Raw genomic sequence first — 11,423 nt, forward strand, 5'->3', positions numbered from 1 at the left:
CACTGCAACCCCACCTCCCGGGCTGAAGAGATCCTCCTACCTCGGCTTCCCAAAGTGCTGGGATTACAGGCATAAGCCACCATGCCTGGCTGAAAAATTCTTTTCTGTACTCTCACAACACTTTTGACATGAGATGTGTGGGAGATGTGTGGGTTTTCCAAAACCAAGTAATTCTCCAATTCTCTGTGGACACTAACTGATGTTCTAAAATTTTATTTTGAACTAACTACTCAGAGTTAGCACAGACCCCACAAGCTAAGGGTTCAGTCCCACAAGACTGCCCCTACCTCAGATGCCAGTCACAAGTCCAGGCCTCCTACTCTTCTGACCAACTAGCTGTAAATTGGGGGTTCTCTTGACCCCTTCCTTGGGTTTGTTACTTTGCTAGAACTGCTCAAAGAAGTCAGAGAAACAAATTTATTGATTTATTTGAAAGAATATAATAAAAAATACAGATAAACAGCCAGATGAATAGGTACCTAGTGGGAAGTCTAGAAGGGTCCCATGCACAGGAGCTTCTGTCCCTATGGAGTTGGGGTGTGTTATCCTCCCAGCACTTGAATGTGTTCACCAACCAGAAGCTCTCTGAACCCCATTAGAGATATATATGGAAACTTCATCATGTAGTCATCAGTTATTAACTGAGTCTCCAGCTGCTCTTACCTCCTGGAGGATGAGAATGGGGCTGAGTTCCAAGCTTCTAATCATAGTTGGGTCTTTCTGGTGACCAGCCCCCATCCTGAAGCTATCCATGAACCCACCAAGAGTCACTTAATTAGAACAAAAGAATCTATCACCCAGGAAATTCCAAGGGATTTGGGAGCTCTGTGTCAGTAAGTGGAGTAAAAAATGAAATTCATTAAAACAAAAGATGCTCCTAGCACCACCCCCCACCCCCATTGCTCAGGAAATTATAAGGGTTTTAGGAGCTCTTGTATCAGGAACCAGGAGCAGAGACCAAATATATATTTATTATGTCACTGTGCAAAATACATACCTAGAATACATAGTTTATTAAAGCAAAAATTAACTATAGTTAACTGACTGGAACCAGGGGGAAATTCTTTTAATCTAGTCTTTCCAGCTATTAATAGTGATACCACTTTGAAGTTGCCTAAATTGTTTATTTTTGCCGGGTTTGACGTCAATAAAGGGAAACTGCCACGATTTTTATACTGCTATTTCTAAAGATGTCACTTATAAGGAAATTAAAAACCTGCTGAACTCTAAAAATATTATGTTAATTGATGTTAGAGAGATATGGGAAATTCTGGAGTATCGAAAAATCCCTGGGTCTATCAATGTACCATGTAAGTGACATGTGTCTTAATTTATTAAAAAACATATAAATAATTTACTATATCTAAAATCTAATTGAAATTCTTAACATTTTCTTTCAGTGGATGAAGTAGGTGAAGCTCTACAGATGAACCCAAGAGACTTCAAAGAGAAGTACAATGAAGTAAAACCATCCAAATCTGACAGCTAGTGTTTTCTTATTTAGCCGGAGTGAGAAGCAAGAAGGCCCTGGACACAGCAATATCTCTGGGCTTTCACAGGTGTGTAGATGAATGAAAAAATGGATTGATAAATGTATAATCCAATGTTTCATATATATTACATTTTTATATGTCTATTTAAGAATTTCTTGTAATTACTGTCAGTAAAGGCAGATAGCAAAACTAAGAGCCTCTTTTCATCTTACTCAAAAGCAACACAATCTTCTACATAGTTGTAGAGTCTAAATTGTATGGTGAATAGCCATTTAATTATTTATCTCTAAATTTCTGTCAATCTTCTGTTATAAAATACAGAAAATGTTTATAGCGGCCAGGCGTGGTGGCTCACACCTGTAATCCCAGCACTTTGGGAGGCCGAGGCAGGTGGATCACGAGGTCAGGAGATCAAGACCATCCTGGCCAACATGGGGAAACCCTGTCACTACTAAAAATACAAAAATTAGCTGGGCGTGGTGGTGCACTCCTGTAGTCCCAGCTACTTGGAAGGCTGAGGCAGGAGAATCGCTTGAACCTGGGAGGCAGAGGTTGCAGTGAGCCGAGATTGCACCACTGCACTCCAACCTGGCAACAGAGCGAGACTCTGTCTCAAAAAAAAAATGTTTATAGCACTATTTGATATATGTTTTCAGTGCTCAACACTATGCCAGAGGATGGAAAGAATGGGTAACCTGTGAATTTTCAGAAAAGAAACAAGGAAATTGAATTTCTGGAATACAAGTTGGCTCTTTCCTTGTGTACATGCAGCCTAGGATAGTGGAATGAGCAAAATAATAAAAATCTAGTCCTGGCATCACTGGTTATGGTAAGGGCATTTTTGTATAAGTCAATTAGTTGTTGAATCATTTTCTCATCTGTAAATTGAAAATGGCACTCTCCCCTGAGATAATGCATGTTACTTGCCATGGAAATATAAAGGTCGGGATTCTATGAATTAATTTTAAGTAGCTTAGTATCATTCAATAGTATTCTAAAAGACCAGGTTACTTATATTACCTATTCATGTATGACATTTGTGTTAGTATACCTTCTATTCATCAAAGGGGCTATGAACTAGACCTGCAGATTAACACGCAGATGTGGCCTTAAAAAAAAAATCAATTAATCTGGGATCCAGAGAAGTAGGTGGAATTTGAACAATGAAAATACGTTAATAGCTTCTAAAGATTTACAGCAGTGTTATGACCAGCATGGTAGTGATGAAATTTGCAATTTAAAAAATTAAAATTGGGCCGGTTGTGGTGGCTCATGCCTATAATCCCAGCACTTTGGGAGGCCGAGGAGGGTGGATCATGAGGTCAGGAGATCAAGACCATCCTGGCCAACATGGTGAAACCACCCCCCCGTCTCTACTAAAATATAAAAAATCAGCCAGGTGTGGTGGCGGGCGTCTGTAGTCCCAGCTACTCAGGAGGCTGAAGCAGGAGAATCACTTGAATCCAGGAGGCGGAGGTTGCAGTGAGCCAAGATTGCATCACTGCACTCCAGCCTGGTGACAGCGTGAGACTGTGTCTCACACACGCACACACAAAATAAATAAATAAAATAAAAATTATGATTAGTATGGGGATAATCAGAACAGTGGTTGCTGTTCTAGAGGGAAGAAGATTAACTGGAAAAGGCAAGGAGGGTGGCTCAGGCCTGTAATCCCAGAACTTTGGGATGCGTAGGCAGGCAGATCGCTTGAGCGCAGGAGTTCAACACCAACCCGGGCAACATGGTGAAACCCAGTCTCTACAAAAAAATACAAAAAATTAGCCAGGCATGGTGGCACGTGCCTGTGGTCCCAGCCACTTGCCACCTAAAGCAGGAGGATCACTTAAACGCTGGAAGATCACACCACTGCACTCCAGCCTGGGTGACAGAGTGAGACCCTGTCTCAGAACAACAACAACAAAATTAAAAAACAAAAAAACAAACAAAAAAGGCAAGGAGAGAACTTTCTAGGGTGATGGAAATGTTCTGTATCTTGACTGAGGTATTGGTACTTAGGTGTATACCTTTGTCAAAACACATTGAACACTTAAATGTATTTTTGGTAAGTGATTATACCTCAGTTTAAAAATAATGAAAACAGAAATGCCTAAATGTAAATGACTCCCACTAGCATGGGTATATTCGTTTGGAATGTTAAGTCTTACACTTATTAGTGTGCTAATGCACTGGTGGCAAAATAAACCTGTTTTCTCTTGTCTGTGCCTCTTTAGACCCATGTATTTTTAGACTCACTCATGCAGTCATTCTTGCAGTAACTATAAGGACAATGTCAGAAATATATATATTTCTGTCAGTGTGTATGTGTGTGTATATATATACATATATATGTTTGTATATATATACACGTTTGTATATATACATATATATGTTTGTATATATACATATATGTGTGTGTGTGCATATATATATATATATATATATATATATATATAAAGGCAAGGAGAGAACTTTCTAGGGTGATGGAAATGTTCTGTATCTTGACTGAGGTCAAGATATATATATATATATATACACACACACACACACATATATAAGAGCCATAATCTCAGGGAGAAGGAAAGTTGTAGACAATGAACCAGCATTGAAGTACTGGGCCCATCAAGGAATAGGATTCTGGGTAAATACATCAGGCTTTTAGTCGGAATCCTGAAAAGGCTATGCCCTAGAAGTAGAGGTGAACCAGAAATTCACAACCCCCAAAGGACTCAAAACAAGCTTTGAATCAACTAAATCCTTGAATGAATTAAGGTGATCTTCCTAATATCTTAAGGGCCTACCAGAAGTAAATCCTCTCTGGAGAAAGATACCATTATCTAGCTAGAGCAGAGGCTGGCAATAATCAATCTTTTAGTCTTGTGGCCAATTAGGTTTCTGTTGCAACTGCTCAACTCTGCTGTTGCAGCACAAAAGCAGCCACAGACAATACATAATGAGAGTATTCCAGTAACTCTACTTATGGCCACTTAGGTTTGAATTTTGTTTCATGTGTTGCCAAATATTATTCTTCATTTGATTATTTTTCTATCATTTAAACATATAGCAAACATTCTTAAAGCCAGGCAAAAACAGGTAGCAGGTCAGATTTGGTCCATGGGGCATAATTTGTAGATCCCTGAGCTAGAGCCACAAATTTTCCTTACAATTTTTCACATACAATTTTACCTTAAAATTTTCACATACAATTTCAGGTATTCTATCAAAAATTACTAGGCACAGCAGTCAATAGGACCTTATGATTGAGAAATAATGGAAAAACAAGACAAGAGAAACGGATCCAAAGAAGATCTACAGATTGGAGTTTTCAGACACAGACTTTAAAATAACTGTGATTAATATATTCAGTAACTTAGATAACAAAATTACAGTAATTGAAATTAAACACCCAATAGAAGGTAGATAGGTTTAATGGCCAATTAGACACACCTGATGACAGGATTAGTGAAAATGGAAAAATCAGAGGTACCTGTATTAACATGGATGACTCTTACAATATTGAGGGAAAAAAGCAAATTACAGAAACATACTGTATAGTTTTTTTTTTTTTTTTTTTTTTTTTAAGACAAGCTTTTTCACTGTTACCCAGGCTGAAATGCAGTGGCAAGATCACAGCTCATTGCAACCTATACCTCCTGGGCTGAAGCAGTCCTCCCACCTCAGCCTCCAGAATAGCTGGGACTACAGGCACGCACCACCACACCTGGATAGTTTTTTCACTTTCTATAGAGACAGGGTCTCGCTATGTTGCCCAGGTTAGTCTCGAACTCCTAGCCTCAACTGATCCTACTGCTTCTGCCTCCCAAAGCACTGGAATTACAGGCATGAGACACCATGCCTGGCCAGTATAGTTTTTAAACATACAAAATATTATATTATTATTTAGGCATATGGACATATATAGTGTAAGTATAAATAAATTATAAAAATATCTACTTCTGAATGGTTTCCAATAGGGGAAGGGAGAGGAACACAATAGGCTTTAACAGTATTGTTGACAATTTTATTTAATATGTTTGGTGGATAAGCACTTATTTTTACCTTTTGTATGCATGGGACAGGAACTGTTGTCCCCACTAGGCTACACTTGAACAAGACTATGTACTTTTGGATTCCTGGTACCCTTTTTTTTTTTTTTTTTAAGAAAAAAACTTGATAATGTATTCTATTTACCCAAATAAACAAAAGGTTAATAAATTAGAATAATGTATCTTTTATATTAGATCAAACTTAGACAATTTTAGTTGTCATTCTGATACAAAGATTTAACAAATTTTATGTGTGTATATATATGTGTGTATATATATGTGTGTGTATATATATATGGGTTTTTTTTTTTTTTTTTTGAGACGGAGTCTCGCTCTGCTGCCCAGGCTGGAGTGCAGTGGCACGATCTTGGCTCACTGCAAGCTCCACCTCCCGGGTTCACGCCATTCTCCTGCCTCAGCCTCCCCAGTAGCTGGGATTACAGGCACCCGCCACCATGCCTGGATAATTTTTTTTGTATTTTTAGTAGAGACGGGGTTTTACCATATTAGCCAGGATGGTCACGATCTCCTGACCTTGTGATCTGCCCACCTCAGCCTCCCAAAGTGCTGGGATCACAGGCGTGAGCCACCACACCCAGGCTTTTTTTTTTTTTTCTTTTTTTTTTTTGAGACAACGTCTCGCTCTTTCTCCCAGGGTGGAGTGCAGTGGTGCGATCTCCGCTCACTGCAACCTCTGCCTCTGGGCAAATTATACTTTTTAAACTGCACTGACTTATACAACAATTTTTTTTTTTTTTTTAGACAAGGTCTCACTCTGTCTCCTGGCTGGAGTGCAGTGGCATGATCACAGCTCACTGCAGCTTGACTTCCTGGGCAGCTCACGTGATTCTCCTGCCTCAGTGTCCTGAGTAGCTAGGACAACAGGCACATACCACCACAGCCAGCTAATTTTTCTATTTTTTGTAGAAGTGGGGTTTCACCATGTTTTCCAGGCTGGTCTCAAACTCCTGGGTTCAAGCAATCACCCTGCCTTGGCCTCCCAAAGTGTGGGGACTACAGGCATGAGCCACAGCACCTGGCCTTATGCCAACAAAACTCTTATGAGTAAAACCATTATTAAGGTCTGTAGTATCAGAGACCTCAAAATGTGAATAGACAGCATATGATTTAATACATCACTTAATAAATGTCTGTTTATTTCAATAATGGGAGAATATCACTTTTACTTTGATAACACAAGGGTAGATCAAAAGTTTCAGATATGTATGAGAAAAGCCAGATTACATTTTTAAATGCTATATGTACTCTACATCTCTTTCGTAATGGAATAGGAGAAAGATGTCCTGAAAAAACTGGCAACAGTGGATAGCCTCAGAGTTCTAAATTAATCAAAGTATTAATTTAGTTTCTTTCATTCACATCATCTTTCTTCCGTGCTTATGATCTCAGTGGGGTTTCTTGGATTCTGAGATAATGTGCCCTTTTGCTATCTAGAATGTGTATGCCATAGAACTACTGGACAGAGGTAGGATCAGCAGCTAATCTATGAGAAATTTTGTATGATTAGACACAAAAAATTGAATGCTTATCCTACCATCCAGTAAAAAATATTTTTCAGTGCCCCCCAAAATAGCAATTTATTAATGGAAAAATATAATTTTATCACTACCACTTTTTAATGCTACAAGTTTCTCCAGGAGCAAAGGATAAGAAGAAAAAAAGAGAGAAATTTTAATAAGGTATTATTATTTTTTTTTTTGAGACAGTCTCGCTCTGTTGCCCAGGCTGGAATGCAGTGGGTCCATCTCAGCTCACTGCAACCTCCGCCTCCCGGGTTCAAGCAGTTCTCCTGCCTCAGCCTCCCAAGTAGCTAGGAATACAGGCGCACACTGCCACACCTGGTTAATTTTTTTTTTTTTTTTTTTAGGCAAATTTTCATTCTTATTGCCCAGGCTGGAGTACAATGGCGCGATCTCAGCTCACCACAACCTCCACCTCCCGGGTTCAAGCAGTTCTCCTGACTCAGCCTCCCGAGTAGCTGGGATTACAGGCACCTGCCACCATGCCTGGCTAATTTTGTATTTTTAGTAGAGACGGGGTTTCTCCATGTTGGCCAGGCTGGTCTCGAACTCCCGACCTCAGGTGACCCGCCCACCTCGGCCTCCCAAAGTGCTGGGATTACAGATGTGAGCCACCGCGCCTGGCCACACCTGGCTAATTTTTTGTATTTTAGTAGAGATAGGGTTTCACCGTGTTGCCCAGGCTGTTCTCGAACTCGTGAGCTCAGGCAATCCGCCCGCCTCGGCCTCCCAAAGTGCTGGGATTATAGGCATTAGCCATCGCGCCCGGCCAATAAGGTATTATAATGGCAGAATGTGGTTGAAGTGAATCCAAATAAGGATAAATAATAGTTCCTACTTCACAGTAAAGTTTTGAAGATTAAATCAGATAACATGTCAAATATTTAATACTTTGCTGCTATTCTTACTGTGTGAATATGTACAATATGATACCTGTTTGTAGGCAGCTGATATTTTGTGTTACTGTTTGCATTAATTTAACATTAATGGGTAAAGACGGCAGGTGAAAACTCCTAAACATCTGGGGGCCGAAATGGCAGTGGACTCCTTACTGAAAACAAGGAGATAAAGTGAAACTCTGCATACTGAACAATGAGCTAGCTTTTTGCCTTATTTCGTCTCTGAGAACTGACAGCTCAGCTCCTACTATACCTGAGATAGATTTCTCTCCAGAAAAATTGACCCATCCTGAAGAAAAACCTTTAAAAAATAATGCTGGGGGTGTGAGGCTAAGGAAAATGTTTTGCTGTTCCCTTACCTATAATGAAGCTCACCACTGAAAAGTCCTACCCATGTACACAGAGATGTTCCAGTTAGCTTTCTCTGTGTCTCTCAAATATGAAGGATCCCGAAACAATTACCGCCAAGCTTCTAACTTGAAAGACTATGACCAAACCAAACAGCAAAAAGGAACTTAAAGGAAATACAGGTTTAATAGCCCTTATCTGAAACAGCTGGAACCAGAAAGTGTCTCAAATTTTGAATATCTGCCTATATATAATGAGATAGCTTGGGGATGGCACCCAAGTCTAAACAAAATTCATTTATATTTCATGTACACTTAATACAAATAGCCTGGAGTTAATTTTATACAGTATTTTGAAATAATTGTGTGCATGAAACAAAGTTTTGACCCATCTCATAAAATCAGATAGGGAATTTTCTACTTGTGGCATCATGTTGGCACTCAAGTTTTGGATTTTGGAGCATTTTGGATTTCAGATTTTCAGATTATGGATGCTCAACCTGTAGTGTTAATGCAGGGAACAAAGAAAATTTTAAAACAACCAAAAAAACCTAAGTTAATATCCTTAGAATTTTGAGAAGCCATTGCACTCTCCAGAACAAGGTACTACTTAAAAGACTTGGATTACCAGCTAAGTGCAGTGGCTCATGCCTGTAATCCCAGGGCTTTGGGAGGTCAGGTAAGAGGATCACTTGAGGCCAGGAGTTTGAGACCAGCCTGGAAAACACAGTGAGGCCCCTCCCTATTTCCACAAAAAATTTAAAACTTAGCTGTGCACCCATAGTCCTAGCTATTCAGGACACTGAAGTGGAGGATTGCTTGAACTCAGGAGTTCAAGGTTACAGTGAGCTGTGATCGTGCCACTGCACTACAACCTGGGTGAGAGAGGAAGACCTTATCTATGGTGAAAGAAAAAGACTTGGATTCCCCATATCTCTTAAATGCAAGAACAAACAAAGGGAAAGTCCCAGTATGATCAATTCTATTATGACAACTGTGTTACTTGGACAGTAGTCAGTCCTGACTGAAGGCTGTAGAACTCCAAGAAGTCTCCCTGTGATTTGGAAAATAAAAAATGACAAACGATTCTGATGATCAATTAATAGAAGATACAAATGAAGTTGAACAAATTACAACCAAGACAATTACTACTTCCAGAAATACAAAAATATTATAAAAGAAAGAAAATGTAATCATGGTATGCTATAGAAGACAATATTATCTATGTACATTTATATATTCGATATGAATTTAACAAAAATTATACAATTAAGTAATGATGGGAGTAGAAGTCCCAGTGTAAGATCAGGTTGGGGAAGGAGAATAGGGGGAGAAGAATGAAAAGCAAAATCTTCATCTTCCATAGCAGGGAGTTAGATAATATTTATAATTAAAAAAAATAAAATAAAAGAAGAAATGAGGGGAGTGTAAGCAGAGGAGGTAATATGGTAATATATTTGGAGATTAGATGCCCAGGTTTTAAAAAATGCTTTATTTATTGTTTAATAAACAGATACAGAGTCTGGCTTTGTTGCCCAGGCTGGTCTCGAATGCCTGGCCTCAATCCTCTTGCATCAGCCTCTCAAAGTGCTGGGATTATAGGCGTGAGCCACCACGTCTGATCAAATGCCCAGATAGTAAGAATTAGAATCTAATCCAAGCTCTGTCACTTACTTAATCTGTGACTGGGTAAATTACTTAATATTTCTGCTCCAAAGTTTCATCATCTTTAAAATGATTGTTCTAAGAATTTACTTCATAAATGCAGACAGCTTAGAACATAATTGGCACATTTTTAATAAGTGTTCAAATAAATGTTATAATTAAAACCTTGTCACTTGGAAATGTGGAAGTAAACAGCAGAGAAGTGACTAAAAGTTGAAAGTGGCTGCCTCTGGAGAATGGGAATGAGAGGTAGGGAGAATGGGACACGGGTCTAACATTTTCTCTATAATGTCTTACAGCAACACTGTCCAATAGAATTTTTTTTTTTTTTTTTGAGACAGAGTCTCATTCTGTTATCCAGGCTGCCCAGGCTAGAGTGCAGTGGCATGATCTCAGCTCACCACAGCCTCTGCCTCCCAGGTTCAAGCAATTCTCCTGCCTCAGCCTCCTGAGTAGCTGGGATTACAGGCACCGGCCACCAAGCCTGGCTAATTTTTTTTATTTTTTAGTAGAGACGGGGGTTCACCATGTTGGCCAGGCTGATCTCGAACTCCTGACCTCAGGTGATCCACCCGCCTCGGCCTCCCAAAGTGCTGGGATTGCAGGCGTGAGCCACTGCACCTGGCCCAATGTAATTTTAATGCAAACCATTACATGATTTTAAATCTTACACTTAAAAAATTTAAAAAGAAAGTGAAATTAATTTCAATGTTTTATTTAATCCTATGTATCCAAAATATTTAAAATATGTAATCATTATAAACAAATTAGAGATTTTATATTCTTTTGTTTTGTACTATTTGAAACCCAACATATATTTTTACATTTACAGTACATCTCAATTCACACTAGTCACGTTTTAAGTGTTCAGTAACCACATGTGGCTAGTAGCTATCATACTGGACAACTATGGTAATATTTGATTTTTAAAAACAATACATATCATCAATGGCTGCTATTAAATCATAGAGAAACCCAGCCACTTTATGTCTCCTGATTAAACACACTACTTTATTTGTACAGTGGTCTACTAAAAAAAAAAAAAGACAGAAAAAAAGAAAGCAAGCAAACAAGCAAGGCTGAATCTGATCAAGCCTGTAGATTCAATTACCAATTTATAGAAAATATAGAGGAGAAAATAACATATTAAATGGCATGTCAAGGATGCAATCAGCAAAATCCAGATGGTGAGAGACTCTTAGTAGACAAGCAAACCAAAAACAGGAATTTTAAAAATGTGACTGAGAAGGAATTCATGAATTTAAAAAGACATGGCCGGGTGCAGTGGCGCACGTCCGTAATCTCAGCGCTTTGGGAGGCTGAAGTGGACAGATCACTTAGGTCAGGAGTTCCTGACCAGCCTGGCTAACATGGCAAAGCCCTGTCTCTAATAAAAATACAAAAAATTAGCCAGGTGTGGTGGCATGCGCCCGTA

The 11,423-nt window shown here is 39.0% G+C and overlaps 1 pseudogene; it reads left to right on the plus strand.

Moving 5' to 3' along the window:
- Window positions 1-1,425: 1,425 nt before the first annotated feature.
- Window positions 1,426-11,423, plus strand: part of LOC100462217 (small ribosomal subunit protein uS3-like) — a 45,617-nt pseudogene continuing 35,619 nt past the window's right edge.

Source organism: Pongo abelii, chromosome 5, assembly GCF_028885655.2.
Source record: "Pongo abelii isolate AG06213 chromosome 5, NHGRI_mPonAbe1-v2.0_pri, whole genome shotgun sequence".
Lineage (NCBI taxonomy): Eukaryota > Metazoa > Chordata > Mammalia > Primates > Hominidae > Pongo > Pongo abelii.